The following is a 23,820-nucleotide window of genomic DNA, read 5'->3' as shown; positions in this document are numbered from 1 at the left end:
AGGAAGTGCAGTACAATACTGAAAAAGAGGTTGCAGTCTGTTAAATTTAATGCAGATTAGATGCTACTGTTGATCGATGCAATGCCGTTAAAGTTTTAGGCACCCCAGCACTGGTACTGTAGTTAGAGTGAATTGAAGGCATTGTAACACTTCAGGGCTTTGTGGCATTTGTATGAGTGAAGTTTTTACCCTTCATGTAGCTATGAAAATGTTCCTTTTTCTAAAGTGATGTCTTCCTCCTGTGAATTCAACACTTTCCTCTCCTAGTATCTACAGCGCTCTCATTTTCACCTGCCTTTTGTGCTGTTCTTGCACCGTAATAAGATTTGTGAGTGAAGCTAGTTAGTAGAGAATGAATGAGCTGCCGCAGAGGTCACTTGCTGGTAGATGGGATGTCTTGACTTGAGTGTTCCTTAGCAGCTATTTTGAATTTCAGATTCCAAGGGTATGAGCAGGGGGGGAAGAACTGAAGCGAGAGAAGAAATTCAGAGAGACTGCCAGTGCAAACCACCCACAGAGAGAGATGCATGATTTCTGTCTTAAAAGTAAAGTGAAATACTTCAGCACTGAGCTGTGATTGAACCATGCGTTGCTAGCCTAACCCAGAGCACTCTGAAGTGCTGCTTACCCAACAATGCTAGTAGACTGCATTGATAAATAATGACATTTAGTACTTAGATAAACGCTGTATAATTATGATTATAAATTCCTACAAGGCTTTCATATTGACCTGCAAGGGACAGCATTCTAAATCCTGCTGGAAATCCAGTCACTTGAGGAATATGGTGATTCTGTGACCAATTTTTTGGTGGTGGTTTTGGTCATCTTGCAAATGTTGAAGGAGAAAGGGGCAGTTTCCATTCATGTTCAGTCCATTGTTTATATGTTGCTTCTCCCTTTGTGTACACCTGAGTTGTATTCAGAAGTGGTTTGAAGACTAATAATCCATGAAGGGTGATGAAATAGAGCAAACAGATTTCAAACTCTACCTCCTGCTGTTTTGAGAAGGCAATGCCATCTTCAATTATTGCCAGCCTCTTGGTATTTCCATGTTGTTGTGCATTCTGGACTCATTTCTAGCTAGTTAGTGAGGGGACTCGCCAGTTGGTGAGAGAGAAGGAAAGATTGTCTCTTGACACTATTTCTTGGGCTGTTTTTTTAAAAACATAGCCTGATCCTACGTGGTGTTTTCTGTGAGGCGCTAAGATTGCGCATCAGTGCCCACCAAGCCTGCAACTTCTTTTAGTTAACTAAAACTCACTGGGCTTAGTTAAAAATTAGTCCACCTAATTGGAAGTATATATATTCCCATATCAGTCCCCGGAGAGTGACCAGGTAAGAAGCGTCCTTTCTTAATAAGATGAGCTCTCCTGCCTCTAAGGAACGTGCTGTGTGCTTAATGTAGTGAAACTTAAGCTTTAGCACCCGAGGGACTATTGGAAATTAGATGCTTAGCAGAGATGATCTTTTGTGAACATTGGAGAGGCTCCTTTATGGTTAGGCCAGGTAAGCTTTGCCTGCCTGTCTGGAATTGGAGTCAGTAAAGCTTGCATCTTTTTTTGTTCTATTCAGGTTCTTACTGCCCTCATCGCTGTGGATTCTGAGCACTACCTATCCCCTAAATAGTTCTGAATATGCCCAAGTGTCAGTTTTCTGTATCCTCTCTCAGATGTGACCACCCAGCCCTAACAATTGATCCCAACTGCAGCATGCGTTGGGCGACAGACCTAGTTTTCCAACGAGAAAACCCGATAGCTCGCTACTGCAGATCCACACTTTGATAAGTTAAAATCTTAAAAATGATTTTCCATCAGACAAGTAAGAGGAGACGAGTGATTCCTGTCAGCCTCACTCACAGCCTCTTACAGATTTTCTGGCATCTCCAGGCACAGAACTATATAAACTGTATTGACTACGATTTACCACCTTTACAAGAGGAAAGCTGGAGTTTCCCAGTGACTGAGATGACCGTATCCCCTCTCTTATTGTGGTTCTTAATATGTTCAGATGAAGCTGAATTTGGTCTGAACTTTTGTTGCATTTTACCAATGGGCTATTTCTTTAGTATGTAATTGTCAGGCTGAAGATTTTATGTGGGCTGGGGTTCCTTTGAATTGTGTTTTGTGAGTATTAGATGATGCTCAGGATTTTTATATAGGATGAGATAAGTAGGTAAAAACAAATGTTGCCTTCCCATAGGCATCACACAGTCCATTGTGCTGTGGACAGCTACCTTCTGGAAGTGGAGCCATTGATCCTTGATATACAGTAGAAGGTAGTAACCCGCAGCGAGTGTGTATTTCTGTTCCCCTGTGTCAATCTACAGAGGCTATAAGTTGTTACAACCACAGTTGCAGAGCCTCGTCTCTTTTTAAGCTCATGCTAATTAATAAGTATATATCCATATTATATTTATCTATCTCATAGAACTGGAAGGGACCTTGAAAGGTCATCAAGTCCAGGTACTGTCCCTGACAAATTTTTGTCCAAATTCCTAGATGGCCCCCTCAAGGATTGAACTCACAACCCTGGATTTAGCAGGCCAATGCTCAAACCACCGAGCGATCCCTCCCCCCTGCTGTAGCAGCACATGCTTTTAGCTCTGGAGGTCCCCAGTTCAATCTCCCGTGTGGCCCCAGAGATGGCAGTCGTCGCAGAAACCGTAGATTTGTCTGCACTCTTGCATCAAATTGCCAGAGGTTTTCCCCCTGCTTTTGCTTTATTCTACTTACACCCCCTGGAATAGGAGTCTGAAGTGTTATGCAAGCACTTTCCATTAAAGGCATAAGGTGCCAAAGTTTTTAGTTACCTGAATTTTGAAGGAGGTCGCATTTAATGTTGCTCCTGTACAAATTGTTCTGCTGATAACTGCTTCATAAGTACCATATTGTGCAGTGGTTTTCAAACTTTTTGTATTGGTGACCTCTTTCATACAGCAAGCCTCTGAATGTGACCCCCCCCATAAATTAAAAACAGGGGGTGGTGGTTTAATTTAATTTAATAGGAGATCGGGGTAGTCAGCCCCAGAGGGCTGACAACTCATGGCTCCCATGTAACCACCTTGCAACCTCCTGAGGGGTCACGACTCCCAGTTTGAGAACCCCTGGTATTGTTATTATCTACATAACATTCTCTATTGCAATGATTAACCATTGGGTACTAGGCAAAAGTAGACAGTTACTGCAGTGTCATTTTGTCAGCATTAAAAACAAACTACCCTCTCCCCATTTTAAATCAGACCCCAAAATGCGGTGGCTGGGAGAACATCTAAGTCAGGAAAAGAATCAACCAGAATAGAACCTGTTGTTGTTTGCATTATTGTTGTGTCTGTGAGCTCCAATCATGCACCAAGACCCCATTCTAGTTGCTGTGTAAACACAGAACAAAAAGAGGGTCCCTGCCCCCCAAAACTTGCAATCTAAGTATAAAATGAATCTAGCCAAGCCTGGGACAGAAGCCTTCATTGCTGAGAGTTCAGAGTTTAGTTTACATTTTGTGCTCTACTTGAAAAATACACTCCACGAGGTTAAGGGTTAGACCAGAAGGCCTGACTAGGTGTCAAACATTCTGAGAGCTTTATGTCTGATGTAATCAATGAGTGAATAAAGCATGTATAAGTAGGATTAGTTGTTCTTTGGTCCCTTTCCAGGAGAAGCAGAGAGAAATTCCAACAGGGTTGTGTTTAACATCTGTTCTCTTTTGAGGCTCTTCTTCGGTTTTGTTCTGTGGGCAGAAATTGCTGTGGAGTTTTTGTCCTGGAGCAGTTTTTTCCAGTGCTTTTTCAAGAGAGATGCAAACAGGGCTGAAAAATTTATCCTCTCCATAAAAAGATGTAATAAACTCAGTGAGTCCCCAGAAAGAGTGAGCATATGTTTTCATTCAGAAAGCGTAAGCCATTTAATTAGGTACTAGGGTAACAGAGTCTTCAAAACTTTTGTTATTTATCTGAGGATCAGGGTGGTAAAATGTCAGAAGAACTGGTCGTTTAACATAGTGCCTCGGTCCTCGGAGAAGATGGTTGCACAGATGTGACAAGGTAAATTTTAGGATCAGAGGTCTCCATTCGAATTATGAATTCACACTGATATGAGATCAAAATCTGTGTCAGCATCTGCACTATAGATTTGGCTTTTGAGAAACTTTGTTTTCTGAAGGAGCTGCACTGGCGTATCTGTCCCTTGCTGTGGAGTTTCATAAACAGAAAAATCCAAATATCTCTGGAATTTGAGTGGAACAGTAATGGAGAACAAAAATTCTGCTATGGGACTGCATGCTTATGATTGGCCTATCCACCAACTGGCACACCTTTGTCTTCTGCGCCGCCTTCTTTCCAACAGACCTTTATCCCCCTCTCCCTACCTTACATAACATTATCTTCTAGTGGAAGTAGTGCTTTGGATGACCCCATGCTGCCTGACTTCTTTAGGGGATGGCCAGATAGCTAGCTTCCATTCCTGGACAGTTTGAGATGGCAGAAGAAATGATGAGTGAAAAGTTGCCTTTTCCAATGGAGTGGGCACCCTGTCTTACGTTCAGTAACTGAGGGTTTGAAAACCTTTAGTTTCTTAATCCCAGGGGATGACAGATACCCTAGAAAGAACTAGGTCCAAACTCTGTAAATATCACTTTAGTAATGGAGCGATAACAAATAATGTTAAAATTTTATACCTACAATTTATATGCCTTATAGTTTTGGACTCTGGACAAAAAAGTGTGATTAACTGGTGCCCATTTAAATAAGGCCAGGTGGTAATTACGAACTCTGAAATAATTGATTGTGTCCTTCATGTACGTTGCAGTTATATTCTCTGAAAGGTTATGCTGGTGCTTTAACTAGACAAAGACATTTTAGTATCTTCCCCTCCATAATTTCTCCGGTGCTACTTTCTCTATATTAATGTAATTACTACAGGTTAACACTGCAATCATTTTCTCTTTTCCATGGCTCTGTAACATGCCATTCTTTTGAGATGGCAAAACGTGGATGTCTTTAATAGTACCACTACTGTTTTTCAGCCTTTACATTTCCTATAAAAACTGGTTAAAGGGCATGATCATAGTGTTACAATTACTCCGTGCAGAATACAATAAAAATTTATAATGTAAATATAAACCCGGTAATGGGTACCCAGAATGGGAACCCTCAGAGATTTACTAGCCACCAGTACTTTGTTCTTGCTCACTTTGACAGCGTATTTTTATGCAGTGACAGGGATTTTTATTCCCCTAGCAGTGGATCTGTAGGCCTCGATTTGCTCATTCATATGTTGCTCCCTTAGCTATGCATGCTAACTAGTTTGTTGATAGAATGGAGATTTCCAGTTCTTTTTGTCCTGAGTACTGGGTAGTTGGGTGAGGCGATAGTTCTAGCATATAGAGCCTTTTTTTGTGTTGCCGGTGAGAATCCAGACCAGGGTAGGTGTAGGGACCCAGTTCCCCACCACTGCCAGCGTGGCTCTCCCCAACCTGGCTCTGGCCGGAGTGGGGGTGGGTGGGGCTCGGAGCCTCGGCCCGGCCGCGGTAAGTAGAGCCCTGCAAATCCACAGACCATTGTTGCGGATTGCGGATCAGATGCGGATACCCATTTTTGTATCCACCCAGGACTCTACGTATCACAAAGTCCATCACCACAAGTGGCACCAATGGGCAGCTTAACAAAGAGGCCTCGAGTAGAAAGGTCCTGGAGGCTGAATTCCCCTCTCAGCCCCAGAGATGGGTGATCCCTCCATGTTAGAGATGAAGGCCCCTGCTGACTCCTTTTGGTTGATCAGCAGTTGGCATGAATCTTCAGGGCTGTCACTTGGGCATCTTTCGCTAGCCTTGAAATTCACATATAGTTTTTATTGCTTTGTCAAAAGTTGGCTTAGTGCTCAGAAATTCCATTCTTGACATCTTAACATTCCACGCAGGAAGGCTCCGTGAATTGTGCCAACAGAGATGATTCTTCTGTCTCGATATCTTTTTCTTTGCAATTCATGTCCGTAGAAAGACAGCTGTCCGAATGGTGCTTAGGAAGGGTTACATAATTACCTGTTAGACTGATCCCATAGTTGCAGTGACAGACATTGTTGTAATGCTGGCTTTGCACCTCCACTGCTGCAACCCAGCAGCCACTCTGCTTCCTGATTTCCCATCCTCCTCTCTTCTCCTGTTAAAGGAGCAGTGCTTGAGCTATTCTGTTCCTTTCATTCTCCCGGCAGCTCCCTTCCCTTCCCTGCCAAACCTCAATTTCAGGAAAGGAGGCAATGGCTTCATGGGCTTGACTTGAACGCTCACCTGGTCAACATTTCTCCTCTCTCTGGGCAAGGAATTTCCCCCGCAGTCCTGCGGTGGATGGTAAATTAACCGTTGTGCACATACCCAACACACGTGACCATTTCCCAACAGAGAGAGAAGCATTTTTCAAGTCCTAATTTCCTAAGGGACTGAGCACCTCCTGTTGTGGTGGGAACAGGAGCAAGGATTACATCAAGGATTACGTGGTTGAAACAGGGATAAGTATTTCACTAGTAGCCCACTGAAAGTGACCAGTGTCTGGGCTGCTTTCTGCTGTGGTGAGATATCCAGTTATTACCGGTAATTCTTGAAGTGCCTTTCAGCATGGCCTGCCTTGACTTTGACCGGGGCTGTAGGTGGTCAGCAGATCTGAACATTGCCCATCTTGGACAGTCCTCAATTACTTGGTTAAACATCCAAGAGTTGTTTGGAGCTGCAACATTGCTACGTGCTCTGCACAGTCTGGGCCTGAATGCTGAGGTCTGGATGGAAGGACAGGGATGCATAGTACAGCATAGCAATCTGGTGGCAATGAAACAAAGCGTGATTTCGCCTGACATTTGGAACCTCTTAGTGTGGATATTATCAATGCAAAATGTTTTCAGAGTTCATAGGAAACCCAGGTAATTGAAATCATTTGCTGGTCAATGTTGCACTCAAACAGCTGAACAAACACTTGCTATCCAAAATGCCTGGTTGATAATTTGAATTGCATGTATGTGAAATTTGCTGCTCTCCTTGGACCGTTCTACATTTGTTTCCAGCCTTTTGAGTATGTTGTTGGTTTGAGATTTTGGCATCCTCTTCTGCGGCTTAGTATTTTATCAGCACTACTCTGCAGCTAAGGTTGCAATCAAGATTTATTTGGTCATGATATTTTTTGGCCTTGGAAAGAAGTGGATGTTAGGCAACTCATTTCCTCCCTGGTATAAAGCTACTGCTGCTAAAATAACATGGGATTTTTAAATAAGTCTGGATACTGGAGACTTTAAATAAGTCTACACACTGTAGGTGTGGGGTGGGGAAGGTAAGATTTTGAAAAGATTGAAATTTCATTACATTATATACCATTAATTCATAGAGATGAATAACTTTTGGCTGTGGCAATAGTACTGAAACTAATTATTAGGGTGACAGTTACATATAGAAACTATGGTGGCTGCAGTCATGCGACCTTTGAATACAAACAAACCGCTGCTTAATAATTTTGTTTTGGATCCTATTGCTATTACTAATGCTCACTTTTATCCGCCGTCACGAATGTATCACAGTATTTCAGGTTCTTTTTAAAGCATTGTTTTTATTACTGAGTTTGTGGTATAAACACTAATTTCATCAGCAGGCTGTTTTTTGTACCTTGTCACTCACCAAGGAACTAAAAAGGGTCTGGGAAAACACAGCTTAGGCATTCAAATATCCCTTTTGAATTATTTTTGAATTTAATTGTTTGCAGTTTAAGCCAATGTGTGTGGTGGTTAAAAAGAAAAAAAAATCTAGCATGTGAGTGTTATCTTGATTATTCAACCCAAAACTACTGGGAAGCATTTTTTTTTAAAGAGTCACCATTTTTAAGAGTTAAAAAGAGCCATATTAATTATTTGCATTATAGTAGCGTTCAGCGGTCCCAAGGGAGATGAGGACTCTGTTAGGCAATGAAAGACAGTCCCTATCTCAGAGACCTAATAATGTAATCGGACAACACAAAGGCAAAGATTTGGAGGGAAAATGGAGGAATGCAGTGACTTGCCCAAGTTCACACAGCAGGTCAGTGGCAGAACTGGGACACCCAAGCCATTGCCTTGCCTACTAGACCATGTTACTTCCCTGCCTTGTCATCATCACCACCACTGCTGCTCCTAGGGGCCCTAGTCATGAACCAGGATCCATTGTGTTAGGTGCTGTACAACCTCAGAACAAGAGAAGGTCCCTGCCCCAAGGAGTTTGCAGTCTGAATAGAAATGTTTTCCTCTTTTTCAGCAAATGTGGAATTTCCCTTCACATCAAAGTTAGTGGCCTGCGGCGCATTATGAATGCTGAGGTCTGGATGGAAGGACAGGGATAACGTTATTTATCCTGAATGCTGAGGTCTGGATGGAAGGACAGGGATTATGGGTAACGTTCAGTCCCAGAATACCACCCTGGGTAGCTAGTAATGGGGGTTCTACATCATTAGTAGAAACAGATTTCTATATTTCTATTTGCTTCTTCCCTGAAAAGATCAGACCTTAAATTCCTACATGCTATAGGGGTGTGTGTGTGTGTGTGTATTACCAACTTTCATTTGCAGAAAACCGAACACCTTTGCCCCGCACCTGCCACACCCCTTATCTGAGGCCCTGTCCCCACTCACTTCTCCCTCCATCGCTCGCTCTCCCCCACCCATGCTCACTCGTGCACTTTCACCATGTGGGGTAGGGGGTAGGGGTGCAGGAGGAGGTTCGGGGTGCGAGCTCCAGGCAGCGAAGTTGGGGCAGGGGGTTGAGGAGTGCGAGGGGGTACAGGTTCTGGGCTGGAGGTGTGGGGTCCAGAGTGGGGGTCATAAATGAGGGGTTCAGGATGTGGGAGGGGAGTGCAGGAGGAGGTGAGGGCTCCAGTTGGGGGTGTAGGCGCGAGGGTGGAGGAAGAAATGAGGAGTTCAGGGTGCAGGAGGCCGCTACGGGCTGAGGCGCCTCCCGGGAAGCAGTCCCTGAGGCTCCTAAGCGGAGGCGTGGCCAAGGGGTCTGTGCGCTGCCCTTGAATGACAGTTCCGCCCCCTCAGCTCCCATTGGCGGCAGTACCTGGCCAATGAGATCTGTGGAGTCGGTGTTCGGGGGCGGCGCTTGGGGGCAGCACTCGGACCTCCCCTGGCTGCGCTGCAGGAAGCTGTCGCCGCTTTCTGGGAGGCACCTGAGGTGAGTGCCACCAAGAACCTGCACCCTGAGCCCAATCCTCTGCTGCAGCTCGGCTGCCCAGCACCCGCACCCCCTCCTGTGCCCCAGTGTGGGCCAACCAGACTTTTAATGGCTTGGTCAGCGGTGCTGACCAGAGCCGTGAGGATCCCCTTTCAACCCGGTGTTCCGGTTAAAAACTGGACACCTGGCAACCCTGATGTGCTTGTGTGCCCACGCACAAATGTAAATATAATTTTTGTGGTTCTACACTTTTTACAATTAATTTTCCTCTTCTCAGATCTGTTCACTTTGGATTTGCAGTCAGAGGAATATAAAAAAACAGTATTCAGAAAAAGTTTTAAAAGCTCTCTCAAATACTCTTTCTGCAAAATATGTGGCATACACACAATACATGCTGGTCTGTTGCGGTATTAAGATTTTATTAGTAGTACTCCTTGGAAAGGACCCCATAATTATCTTGTGGCTTCACCGCTATGAGTAATGCTGCCGTCCAAACCTCATGTAGATCAATCCCACATAAAATGTGTTCCCTGTCCTATAACTGTACGGAAGCAATCGCACAGACTTTCAGTGAATTTGTAGTGGAGTTGACACATTATGGTTCATGCACCACTGTGCATCTCCAAACTGCATTAGATGGGCTGCCTGTGATATTCTAATGGTGCAGGATGAAGTCCCACATTTCATCATGTGTTAGCAACACATTTAATGGTGTCTGTGAAAACAGACAAATATGCTGCATTACGTGTTGGTTACCAGATGTTCTTTGAGAAGGAATTTGCTTTTTTAAAATTGGGGATGGTGGGGAGAGGCAAAAGGCCCCAATCTACACTAATGGCTAAAAGTATGATCTTGAGAGGTTACGAACATATTTAACTCCCATCAAGAGCTCAGCATCTCCTGGTCCAGCTCCGTTGCTGTATGCCTGCCAAACCTCAATTTAAGTCCCTTCAGAAATCACCTGCAAACTGGAGGCAGGGATGGATGGTTGTTTTGCTCTTCACTGAACCCAGGGTCAAGTTAAACTTTGGGCTGACAGCACGTCTGCCAAGAGCCAGACATATTGTGGTTCAAACCCACCAATTTACACCTCCCTGCGTAACCCATAAGTAGAAACTAGCATTTAAACCTTAGTGAGAGCAGCCAAGCAGCAGTGGTCTCTGCCATAATACTTTAATGAACTGGATAAAGAATGGACTTTCTGCCATGACAATGCTTGATAGTTTATCGGGTAATCTGTTTCTCTAGTCGTTTTGCTAACTGTGTTGTATTCTGATTATCAGTAGCAAACAGCTGGCAGGGATGCTTCGGGGCCGGCCCACCCCAAGCGGGAGGCTTGGTTGTCTGCTTCGTAAGATTAAGAACTTCAGCAGGAACTTGAGGGAATTGTGCAAGGTGGTATAAAAAAAGAATATCTTGCGATGTGGAGCAGGATGAGTATTTCACAATGGCATCTGAGGGAATCAAAGTGAAGTGCTGAGGAGCCTGCAGCATTTATGTGTATATAAAATACAGGAATTGTAGGTTGTAAGATTAGCAAGTGAGGAGAAGCAGCAGTTGCTCAGCAAACCAGTACAATCCAGTCTATGTATTTCCAGCATGCAGCACAGCTGTGAATGCAGAGGCTCATGTTCCTTGTGACCATGGTAGCAATCTTTTGTCATCTGTCCGGGTTCATAGACGCCGCCCCCCTCGGCTTGAAGTGGTTTCCATTATATACAGGGTTTACAGTTTGGTTCAATGGCTCTCAGCACCCGCACTGTAAAAATAGTTCCAGCACCCCTGTCTCAGACTGAACTGTAAAAATTTAGTGCTTCTCTCTCCTGCTGAGCACAGTTTTGATAGCTTTGCTCTTGGGATGCATTTTAGAAACATATTGGCCATTCCCTTTCTCCTTGAATGATTCTTACAGCAGGCATTTAAGAACTGTGCCAATTTTTCTGTTAAGGTCAGTGAAGAATCTTAAGCTGTGTCTTTATATTTGGAGTTTTGCACTGAAAAGCAGCACATCAAAGCAGGGCTGTGAGACGTGATGTTTTTTTCTGAAGCCAGCCCCTGTCCTCCAATGATAGATTTTAGCCCTGCCCAAAGTCTGCAAATGTTCTTTCCTCTCCATCTGCTTATGCTCTCGTTGCCCAGCAGGGAGCACAACTGGTTTGTCTCAGCCATGAGCAACTGCTTGTTTGGCAAATACAACCGATTTTATCACCCTACTTCAGGCAACCACCAAAGGCAGCACCGAAGATTGTGGTGTCATTTTTATACAGTTTGTTATATTCCAGCGTTGTATTCTGCTGCAAACCTGCTGTGAAAATGAAAAGACCAGACCTTAGGATGTGCAATTGGCTTGAGCTTGATAGAAACTTTCAAGATCCAGGCACATGCGATATAAGATTTGATTTGAAATGCCTCATTTAATAAAGGGTCGTCCCCTCCTCCCCAAGTATAATATAGAAAATTTGTCTTAAAAATGATCCCCAAGGAGAAGACATCTAGTTAATTTCTTGCAGAGATACATGCGTCACCACTTACAAAGCTATCTAAAAACTGTCTCCAGTTTCATTGCAATGTGGCTGAGTATTGTTAGTTTAATTAATAAATATGGGAAAGCTGCTTCACAAAGAGAAGGAAGATTAGATACCACAGTGATAGGAGCCTTAGACGTACTTTGGGTAGATTGATAAGATCCGTCTTTGTTTCAGTTTAAAGCAAAGCTCCTATCCAGGAAGCCTGGCCATCTTTGCATAATTAAAAGACAAAATCCATATTTAAAAAAATTAAAGACAGGAGACTGCACAGAGTTGAGGAGAGAGGACACATTGTATGAAATACTTTCCAAGGAGAGAGTCCTACATACGTTCATGTACTTCTTGTTTCATGATTTCCCATCTTTGGCTTCTCCATTTCTGGTGCAAACCATGAGATTTGTTACATGCCCATGGCTACACTATAGCTTTAAGCACCACCACAACAGTGTCTGAGGCAGGCACAACTCCTCCTGAGGTGCAAAGTAGTGTCTCCCATGCTGTGTCCTTTGCAGGGTGTGCATCGGCTCCCACGCACCTAGTGTACTCTATTGGCCTGTTCGAGTGGTGTTCCTTGTCCCTTTCAGGTGACTAGTGCCTCCAATGTAGCTAAAGACTCCTGATCCTTGCACTGAGAACCTGATTCACAGCTCATTGATGTTAATAGGAGTTTTGCCTACTGGCTTCCATAGGCTGTGCTTCAGGCCCTTGTTGTCAGGTGGCAACAGCTCTTATGACCTGCGTAGGGGCAGGCACCACCTGAACTGTGCGTATTTAAAATTTCACCAGTTGCTCCCATTTAATTATTTGGTTTTGCTTTGTTAGTTCTTGAAGGTCTTTCAGTGAAATGCCTTTGTATTGTATTGATTCTTCCTTTCTTTATGGCATTTATGGGTTATGATTAAGTCCTTGTTGACGTTGTACAAGATTAGTAAAACATTTATTAATTTAACCGTTCGATCTGCTGCTTTAGTTGTGGACTTTGTGGCAAGTTTATAGACTCCCGCTTCCCTCCCACCATATCTCAAATCATTCCAGGCTCATCAGCTGGCCCAGATTTATACTGAAAACTTTTTCACAGGTAGCTCTTCAGTGGAGTTCATATACAGCAGTTGATTGATCAGCCAAAGTCGCATTCGTTCAGGCAGTTATACTGAGGAACTGCCAGAAGTGGGGGAAAGCAGATGCGATGTATTTCATGTTAATGATAGCCTGTGATTTGGAACAGCTAGGTTGGTGTGGTTGGGTGAGGATGGGCATGGGCTGTACAAGTATATCCCGTTTTATGATGGTTTCTGATAGAAATGCATAATTGTAGCCTCATTAATTGCAAGGAATTATTGGGAAAATGTTTTGCTACGAGTTTGTATCGTCAGTGAAAATGTTAATCACGTCTCCCCATTTGATATAAATATTTACATCTGAAACTGTTTTAATTAGAAATTACAAGTTGATTTAAAAAAAAAACATTCTAAACAAGTGACACAGCCATCCCTGCATGCTTAGTGGAAAGAACTGATTTCACATGTGGTTTAAGCTGCTAAATAAGATATTAATATATGCAGAATAAAATGTAAATGTATGTTGCTTATTTATGTTTTTCAGGTAAGAAATTGCATTCCGTTAAGCAAAACTGCCTAAGGGATTTGATGGGATGCTGTCTCCTTGCATTCATTTGTAAGCTGCCAAATCATGCAAAGTATTGTAGCCTCCAAAATTAGGGGCTCTGATTGTAAGTAAGGTATTTTATTCCTTCTTAATGTGGTGAGGAATGTTTAGAAGACAGTAGGGCTGTGTTAAATGATTTGGTGAATATGTCTCAACCTAGTTTGTGAATTTCAAATGGATTCAAACCCTTTTTCAGAAGCACTCAGAGATGGGATTAATTTTGCCAAATTCTTTGCATAGCCCTCGAAGATCCTCCATATGAGAACGTGTGTGTGTGTGTGTGTGTAACACCTCCTTGTTTCAAGCAGTAATCCATTAAGTTGCATCCAAGATGTATCTTTGTTAATTACCATTGATGACATCACCTCATTCTAAATGGCAGGTTATGAGCCATCAGGTGTTTGTCTAAGGCATTGCTAACAAAGTCAAGAAAAGCTCCTTTATACATTTTTAAAAAACCCTATAGTATTAAGGTGTGACTATTGGAAGGACAGAAAACCATCTGAGTTACTGTATTTGATCCCTAATTGTGCACTGGACACAATGCCCATGGAAGTAAAACAATAGGAGAATAATTTTTTTGGTAAAATATAAAATCGAGAGAAGTCTAATAAATCGGCGTTGAACAGAGCAGTGGTTTGTTTTGTTTTGTTAGGCATAATTCATGATCAGTTATAGACTGGGAAAATCTAAATCTTTAAAAATAAATATATCAATAATCTGCAGTTAATAATACAGTTCCTCTGTAGGTTTGTTAAAAAGGAGAGTACATGTTCCAGAAAACAGAGAATATTACCCCCGAAAAATGAGTCTGAAATCCTGGCCCTTTTGAAATCAATGGCTGAACTCCCATTGACTTCAGCAAGGCCAGGAAGAAATTACATGGGGCAATTGTACCTTTTAATTTTCCTTTGGTTCTGATAATTTAGCAGCATTGTTTAAAAATAAGAAAGGAGAACTAGGAGAAAAAGATGAATAGGAGCATTGTAGTAAAGCAAAGCATGTGTTAGCCAGGACAGGTTGATTGTGTTTGTTCTCTTTATCCCAAGAGGGCATATTACTCTGCTTCAGCATTAAGAATTTGGCTTCCTTGTCAGTATTACACTGATGGGATGTGCATAGGTTACAGAAGCAAAAGAAGCAGTGAGCCTTCAGTTCTTCTTGTAGTGCAAATCGACCACTAGATTATAAATTTACTCTTAAGAGGCAATTAGATGCATTTTTTTAAAATGTATTTTAGCTGCTAGCAAAAAACTTAGCTGACAGCAGGAATATTTACAATGGTATGTGCCTTTTGATTAAACTCCTGTTCTGGCAGGTGACATGATCCAGGAAGAAATGAGAAAACAATACATTTTTCCTGTAGCATTTTTCAAATAAAGAAACACACATGCCCTGAAAATATTCTCCTGCCTTCCACTGAACAATAACCACTTAGGCACCTCAAATTTCTACATGTTCTGTGTTGTATGATGATTATCTAAATTCACCTGTGAGCCATAAGCTCTCTCCATTCATGTGCTTCTGTTTCTCTGTCTTTATACCTGCATGATGTAAAAATAATCTACCAGAGGGAGTCTACTTTGAAGCTGACATTTTCTTAATCTAAAATTAAACCTGCCTTTGTGGGTTTCTTTGCAAATTACACAAAAGCCAAGCGTCTTCAGTGTTCCCAACTCTTGTGTTATTTGATGTTTTTTCTTAAAGCCCCAGCTCTCAGAGTCATGTGATTATGTGAGACACTTACCTTGCATTTAATAAAAGGTTGTTTCTAGCTCTCCTATGTGCAGAAAAAATATTGAAAATGTGACCCTTAAAGGATTCCAAAACCCTAAATATATTTTAAATCTCATCATTTAGGCCAATCGCATGATATTTTTTGGACACCATTTTATGAATGCTTATGGTTGGCAATAGGATAGTTGGTTAAAAAGGAATACAAAATGTGTGTCACTTTCTTGAGTTAGCCATTGTTTTCTAAAACCAAGTTCAGAAATACTTCTGAGTGTATGAAAAATACTGTAGCATTCTAGTCTTCCATGAACACAGTCATTGGTGCTTTGTACAAACCACCTAATGATTTTTCTCTACTTGTGATTCCTCTTGAAACTCAAAGCCAGCACATATTGACACGGCCTGGGATCAGAAAAATGTCTTTCAATTCTGAAAACTACATCTTGATAGCAGAGAAGAAAGGATGAACTTTTTAAATCACCTTCAATCGATATTTAAATGGAGGACAAGCTTTAGTGTGACAGCTAGAATGGATGTTTCTTTTGAACATAGCCTAACCCTGACTACATTCATGTGTTGGAATAGAATTGCTGGGGCAAAAGTGTTCCTAATCTGTGTAGTGATTTGAGCCTGGAGTGCAAGGTTGAAGTAGCTTAGCCCAGAGAGATGAAATCATGGCACCATTGAAATCAGTGGGAGTTTTGCCATCGACTTCAATGGGGCCAGGATTTTAGAAGTGAGCATATAGGGTCCCTCGAAGATCAGTACAGGAATAAAAAGATGTGGCTTGGGAGCATGACTTTTTCCAAATAAAGAGAGGATCAGCAGGCATCCCCATCAACTGCAAAGCTTATGAAAGTCATGCAAGGTCCCAGAAAGGGGCAGGCATGGACTGTGAGAACTGTTGGCTACATTTTAGTTGTGTACAAGCAGTATTGAGGGAGGAGTCTGGTGTACTATTCTGACTGCTCCTGTTTAAAAAGGGACCAGAAAGGGGCTGCGGTACTGAGGGACCTGAAGTGGGAAAAGCTGGTGGCAGGGGTGTATTAATAGAACCAGTTCCTCAAAACTTTCAAGGACAGGACAGACTGTTACCTCAGATGTGCCAGGTCCTGGAATTCACCCAGGGGGTTAAAGGAGTGTTTCTCAAACTGGGGTCGCCGCTCCCTACACAAGTGCCGACCCCAGTTTGAGAACCACTGGGTTACAGGGCCAGAAGCAGCAGAGCCAGCTTTGTACCTCCGGAGGATTCTCCTGTTGTGCAAACAGGACAGTGTACGGGGCTGAGGATCTACACTTGTATGGTCTGGAGTTTTTTAAGTTAATATTGATCTTGTCTTATAGCACGAGGTGTTTGAATGTGAAATGCTGGCCCACAACTTAGCAGTTGGGTGTAGCCCGCTCTCGTGTGTGTGGGGTTGAAGGTGGAAAGAAGAGAACGTAGTTTTATGAAAAACTCTGATTCTGTCACAGGTGTTTAAATGATACTTCTGATACTGTGATTCACATTTTATAAATTTCTGTTACTTAGCATGCAAGTGATTACGTGAATGTTTCTCCAACCTCAATACAACATACTTCAGCAGTCTCATTGTGTAACATCTAGGAAAAAACACCAACCGTGATCCTGCATAGCATTCAACTCTCTTTTTTCACTTTATCGCTTCTCCCTATCCATCTGTGTGGTAAGTGACTCAAAAAAAGAGTAAGTGCTGCTTCCAGTTTCCTATTATTAGGAAGTCTACAGACTGCAATCGATAAGGCTGAATTTCTAGGCTAAATTAAATGAAGGCAATCTACATGATTCCCATTCATTACACAGGAGAGAAATTGAATGCTTGAAATGTGATCTGGTTCTTGTAGCTATGCCATAGAAAAGTAATAATCCTTTATAGCAAGGCAGCTACTAGGAGTCTAAAACTGAGTCTTTTCATTACGGCTCCTTGAGGAAGGGCTTGTATAATGGGAGATTGACATTTCCCCCCAAAAGTAGTTAAATTTTGGTAAAATAAGAAAATATTTTTTGCCAGAAACAAATAATCCAAAAATCTGACTTCAGTAAATTCTAGGTTACCTCTTTTCTCCCTCCTTCTGTCTGTTGCTATGGTTACAGTGGGGCACAGATGCAGCAGACCTGACACCAGTATACAATAGTAATAGCAATACCTCGCACTTTGCATCAGTAGCTCTCATAGCACTTCACAAAGGAGGTTTGTGTCAATATCCCCATTTTATCGATGCGGAAACTGAGGCACAAAAAGCGACATGACGTGCCCAATGTCCCCAGCTGGCCAGTGGCAGAGCAGGGACTAGAACCCAGTCCAGTGCTCTATCTACTGCGGGAGTATCCCTGTATCTTTTAGCCTATAGCATTACTTATTTTCCTTTGCTTCCTGGCATGTGCGCAGACAAAATAAATGGCACAGCAATTTAGGACCTGATTCAGTAGACCACTTAATCACGTGGTTAACTTGAAGCATGACTAGTCCCATTGAAGTCAGAGGGATTTAAGCCTATGTGATTTGCGCCCCAATCATACAAACATTGACGTGTGTAACTTCATGCAGATGAAGTCAATGGGGCCACTCATTTGCATATAGCGACTTTCCTGTATAAATGTTGCCAGGCTTTGGGTTTAGACTGGGATAGTCAGACCTTTGGCCTATTCTCAGTGGTGACAGATGACCATAAGAAGCAATGGTCTCAAGTTGTAGTATGTGTGTGTGGGGGGGGGGTTTAGGTTGGATATTAGGAAAAACTTTTTCACTAGGAGGGTGGTGAAGCACTGGAATGGGTTACCTAGGGAGGTGGTGGAATCTGCTTCCTTAGAGGTTTTTAAGGTCAGGCTTGACAAAGCCCTGGCTGGGATGATTTAGCTGGTGTTGGTCCTGCTTTGAGCAGGAGGTCCCTTCCAACCTCCTGAGGTCCCTTCCAACCCTGATATTCTATGAGCGTGTCACGATCTAACTCTGCCTATGTCTACACGACAGCCTATGTCGTCAAAGGTTATGTCATTCAGGGGTGTGAAGAAACCACCCCCTGAGCAGTACAAGTTACACCGACATAAGCACTCATGTGCACAGCGCTGTGTCAGTGGGACATAGCTTCTGCCGCTCATGGAGGTGGTTTTATTATGCTGATGGGGGACCACTCCAGTCAGCATAGAGCAGAGGTGGCCAAACTTACTGACCCTCCTAGCTGTATACGATAATCTTCAGAAGTTTCAGAGTCACAAGAGAGACACAACCTGTCTCGCGGGGCAGCACCTGCCAGGACGCAAGGCTAAAGACCTTATCTCTCCCTCCCCACAGGGCAGAAGCCCCGAGCTTCCCCCCGCCCCATCTGGTAGGTGGAGAATGGAGGAACGTGGGGGCTCTGCAAGCTGCACTTTAACTGTAAAAGAGCCATATACATTTCTTATCCCTGGTCTCTCACACTGGTCGTCCTGCTTACTACCACCTCCTTTATTCTAGATCGTGCAGTGCCTGAGGATGTCTTGGATGGTGTGTGGGACAGAGGCCAAGCAGCCCAGCAATGTAGAGTTATCTCTGTTGGTGTTGAATACACTAACGCCTGTAACAGATATTGCGGTAGTAAAGAGAATAACAGTGAGCCTGTCGTGCTGGAGAAGCTTGTACAATTGGACACGAGTAAAATTCTTGACTGAAATGCAGGCTTCTGTTACTCTGTGTGTATTGTCTTGTGTTGAATTCTAAATTAAGGCATGTTGAAAATGGCTACCAGTCTCTTGGCTGATAACTGTGAGTCTTAGGGCTGGTCTACACTGGGGGTGGGTATCGATCTAAGATACGCAACTTCAGCTACGTAAATAGCGTAGCTGAAGTCAAAGTATCTTAGATCGATTTATCTCAGGTCCTCACGGCACGAGATCGACGTCCGCGGCTCCCTGTGTTGACTCCGCTACCGCTGCTCGTTCCGGTGGAGTTCCGGAGTCGACAGGAGCACGTTCGGGGATTGATATATCGCATCTAGATTAGACGCGATATATCGATCCCCGAAAAATCAAGCGTTACCTGCCGATACGGCGGGTAGTCTGGACATACCCTTAGTTATTTAATGACCCAATTAACTATTCACTTACTGTAAGGCCAGCAAGGCACTGTTGCTGTTTGTTTAATCAATTTCATAGGTATAGAGGAAACCCCAAACATGTACAATGGTTTAGATTGACATGGATGGCAGTGAAAGTTAACATCGTTTCATTCCAGAAGTTAGTACTGAACCTGGACAAACTCGATTGCGTGGTAATTGTGGTGATTTGCAAGTTGCCTTGCGATACTTCATCTATGGTTTGATTCCCACCATGACATGTCAGGCAGCAGAGATTGCTTTCCTTAGTATAACGAGGAGGAGGAGGAGATATTCATCCTCAGAGAGGTTAAAGCTAGATTTCTCTAGCTGTACCTCTGAGGAAGGGGAAATGCCTATGGAATTATCTGTTATGTTTTAGAGGAGATGATGATTCACAATAATAGTACAAATTTTAAAGTGACATATATTACAATTAAACTTCTGTTTTAAAATGTGTTCATGTTACCATTCTTAGATTTTAGCCCAACCCAGAACAATTTCCTGTGAACAGACTTGTGGTTGCACTGAAAAGAAAGGTGAGGATGTGTACTTACAAAATTAAGGCCCGGACCAGTTCTCATTTCAAGGCTCCGGTTGACTTCAATAGCCCGTAGACCTCTGTTCATCTAAAAATATTCCAGGGTTTTGAATAGTTAATAACTAGAATAGAAATAGGTCGCTGTAGTTCAGTTATCCAAGGCAGTGTTAGGTTTCATACGAAAGTTCATTTCTGAACAGACGTATAGGCACTGTGAAATATTAACATTATTCATTCATATTTGCATACTGACAGACCCAAGTTCATTGGGACCTTCACTCCTCAAATTCAGAATACAATTTCCATGTGTAAGGAATGAAAGCATATTGGGGAATTAATTTCTTTACCAAGTAGAAACCAGGTACCCAATAGAATATATTCTTACATACCCATTTCAACTCTAATTTAATTCAACTGCACGATTTCTAGTCAAAGAATATTGAGTGAGTTTTGTTTATTGTGAAATGCACTGGGAAGCTCCTTATTCTTGAAGTGATAAAGCCTAGATCAGATGAAAGTGGAGGTGTAAATCAGTTGGAAGGCCAATGTATATTCTAACTATTACATTGACTAACTTTTTTTAAAAGGGTAACAATTCACAAGAAATAACTTAATAAAGATCAGCTGTTCTTGGCTTTTTTTGCATTGTTACAAATTCTTCTGCAGAAAAATAATTGGATCTTAATTGTGTGTCTTACACAAATATAGTCTTGGGCACCGTGGGCCTGATTTTGACCTACAACCCGTTTTTACAGTGATGTAATTGTAGTAGGTCAGATCCTCAGCTGGTGTAGATCTGGTATAGCTCCATTGAACTCGACAGAACGATACCAGTTTACACATTTTAAGGATTTTGCCTGTTGCTTTTGCTAGTTAGTCCTGATGTTCACAAATATTAGAGAGGAATGAGGGCCCCTATGTGTAGACGCTATAATGAAATGGATCAGATTCGTCTCAATTTCAACCAGTCAACTCCTCTGACTTCAGTTTGGTCCATGTTTTTAGGCTTCGTTATATGTTGAATAAGGAATACCAACACCGATCATAATGCAGTGGTAAATAATGAATACCTTTGATTACATTTAATCTCAAGGGAGTACAAATATTGGCTTTATTTTGTTGAATCTAGGATTAGAATTAACATTAATTCAGGTCTTTGAGTCATTTCCACCCTTCCCCTCATTAAATGTGGAATTCCTAGTCTGTACTTTAGAATCATTTTGGACTAAAGAAAATTTCCTATATACCATTATGTTGTATCTTCACTGGGTTTTTAAAATGTAATTGTATTGTGATTCAGGGGCTAGAATTACAATTCATATATAAGCATATACAATGTATAAAATGTGTGGTTTTTGTATGTATGTCTATTTCCTTATTTGCAATATATGTGTATACCTACACCTAGACAGATTGTAATACAAAGTAAGCATTTTCATTTCATCAGAGAAAATACTCATCTAATATGTCTGAGAGACTAATAAATTGCTCTTGTTGAGTGAGTGAAGCACCACCTGTGGGTCATAACACCCTGCTCAAACCAATGGGAACATTTGAGTACAGGATGAGTATCTTTATTCTATTTTAAGGTTGGAGATTGCTCTTGGAAATGCATTCAAAGCCTATTAAAGACCTTCCATGGACTTCAGAGGGCTTTGAATTGGGCCCAGAAGTTTCCTTTCAATCAGGGGTTGTTCAGCTAACACTGCCTAGACTGACAGTGCATGCACACACATATGCACAGTGAAGCATGTTCAGAACGAGTCTCAAAAACCAAGCTGGAAGAAAACGACACTTCTAATCCAGGAAACCAGGTGCTGTAACGCAATGGCTCTCAACCTTTCCAGACTACTGTACCCCTTTCGGGAGTCTGATTTGTCTTGTGTTTCACCTTGTTTAAAAATGACTTGCTTAAATAATCAGACATAAAAATACAAAACACTGTTACTGAAAAATTGCTGACTTTCTCATTTTTACTAGATAATTATAAAATAAATCAATTGGAATATACATCTTGTACTTGCATTTCAGTGTCTAGTATATAAAGAAGTCATTGTCCGTGTGAAATTTTAGTTTGTTCTGACTTCGCTAGTGCTTTGTATGTAGCCTGTTGGAAAACTAAGCAAATATCTAGCTGAGTCGATGTACCCATTGGAAGAGAACCACTGGTTGAGAACCACTGCTGTAAAGGTTGAGAATCACTGGTTGAGAACCACTGCTGTAAAGGTTGCAGAGATAAAGTAATGCTGGTGATTAAGAAGAGAGAAACCCACCTGCTCTCCTAAACTTAAAGCTCACGTGCAGGTTGTTTCTCTCATCTTCTGGCCTAGGACGTGGAAGAGCTGGGTTCAATTCTTTGTTCACTAGGACTTCCTACATGACCTTGAGCAAGTCACTTAGTCTCACTGGGCCTCAGTTCCCCATCTGTAAAATAGGGATAATAGCTCTGCCCTAACTCACAGGTTAAGGAGGAGAAATATAATTAAAAGATTGTGGAGCGCTTCAGGATCTACTGATGAAAAGTGCAGAAACAGGCATCATCGTTATTATGATTATTAACCATATTACTAATGCCCATCTCATCTCCACCTCCAGGTCTCCTCACCCAGACCCCTGTTTCCACCCCCTAGGCACTTCATCTCTGTTGCAATCTCCTTACCCAGCCAGTCCCGGTCTTTCCACTGGCCTCCTCAATGAATCCCGGTCTTCCCCTCATGCCAGCTGCCAGTCCTGTTCTACCTTTATATGCTCCTTGTGCCAGTCTTCTTGTTGACTGGTCCCTAATCACCCTCTCCCTGGCCCTCAGCCCCTTCCCCATTCCAGCTTCCTCCACTGGCTCCCAATCTGAGTCAGCTCCACTTCCCCCACCCATACCCCGTCACCACTGCTGAAGCCTGGCTCCTCACCTCTCTGCATTTCTGGCATGCTGTTTCCTCCTTCCCCTCCACATGGCCTGGGCACCAGCTGGAAGAGAATGGAGAGTTTCTGGGGTGTTAGTTCCAGTGCCAGGTGATGCAGCTGCTCCCGGCTTCTATAGGCTGCAATTGCAGGGAAAGACCTCTGCAGCCTTGGAGTGGAGTATGCTCAGATGTGTAGTGGGGATGTCTCAGTGCCGTCCAGCTGGCTTGTGGCAGCTATTGGAGGATGGAGCATGCTCAGTGCAGACAGAAAATTCTGAGAATTTAGCAGCGAAACTTTAACAACTCTTAACAGGTCTCTCTAGTGAGCATGTGCAAACTGAGATTTTTGCAATGGCTTATAAACTGCCCCCTCCCCGCCACCAAATTTAAAGCCCTGTCTCCAAAACATTGAGATAGTAGAGCTTCTCAATTAGATGGTTATAAGAATTGTATTTAAAATGGACAAAGTGCATTTTTCCCAAATCTCATTCTCTGTTTTTTTCCCTCCACTAGATTGACGTTTTGAGACGTTTTCTTCCTGGTGATGTTCCTAGACTGTTCTAATGCACTGCCTGTCTAATCTACCTACTTCATATTAACTAATCTAAAACATAGAAAATATAATGTGATGGTGTCCTGTTAGCAAGGATATAACTTCCAATCTAGAATTTTTCTGTCCCAGCGGTAGTTCCTTAACCATTTTTTTTTGAGACCACACAAGTTATTCCTAAGTAATTATTCATGTTTAATGCATTATTTGCACTACATTTCTTCACTAGGGCTGGAATGAATGTAGCCTGTTAAAAGGTCATTTTATCCAAATGAAAGAAAAAGCTTTTCTCTTGGTGCCTTTGCTTTCTTAATTACTACCTGCTGAAGAGGTGAAGCTCAGCTGTTTGCTAACACCTACCTTTTCTGAAAGCAATTAGGAGTTTAGCTATAAACCAGCTTTGAAAAAAAAGTCCCAGACTAGCAGATATACTGAGGGTTGAAGGCAGCCAAGTTTTTCATTAATCTTTGGCAACTCTACACTGAGAACAGAATGTTTTTAATAGCACCTTTCTGTTGTCAAGGTTCTCTAAAGCACTTTCTAGAAAGCCATGAGTTAGCCAGCGTTTGGTGGCATGGTTGTGGGCAAAATTTAACAGCTGTCTCATCAGAGCAATTGTTCACACTCAGCCTTGGAGGTTAGAACT

The 23,820-nt window shown here is 42.4% G+C and overlaps 1 protein-coding gene and 1 long non-coding RNA gene across 35 annotated transcripts in view; both read left to right on the top strand.

Moving 5' to 3' along the window:
- Positions 1–23,820, top strand: part of MAGI1 (membrane associated guanylate kinase, WW and PDZ domain containing 1) — a 495,477-nt gene that overhangs the window by 158,098 nt on the left and 313,559 nt on the right. The window lies entirely within an intron of this gene.
- On the top strand, positions 13,297–18,698 carry LOC123374159. Its single transcript, XR_006581016.1, has 3 exons — positions 13,297–13,424; positions 16,701–16,779; positions 18,568–18,698. It is a non-coding gene; the product is annotated as an uncharacterized LOC123374159 (long non-coding RNA).

Source organism: Mauremys mutica, chromosome 7 (genome assembly GCF_020497125.1).
Source record: "Mauremys mutica isolate MM-2020 ecotype Southern chromosome 7, ASM2049712v1, whole genome shotgun sequence".
NCBI classification, from domain to species: domain Eukaryota; kingdom Metazoa; phylum Chordata; order Testudines; family Geoemydidae; genus Mauremys; species Mauremys mutica.
The sequence above is the reverse complement of the archived record's forward strand: the minus strand, read 5'-3'. Positions and strand labels throughout refer to the sequence as shown.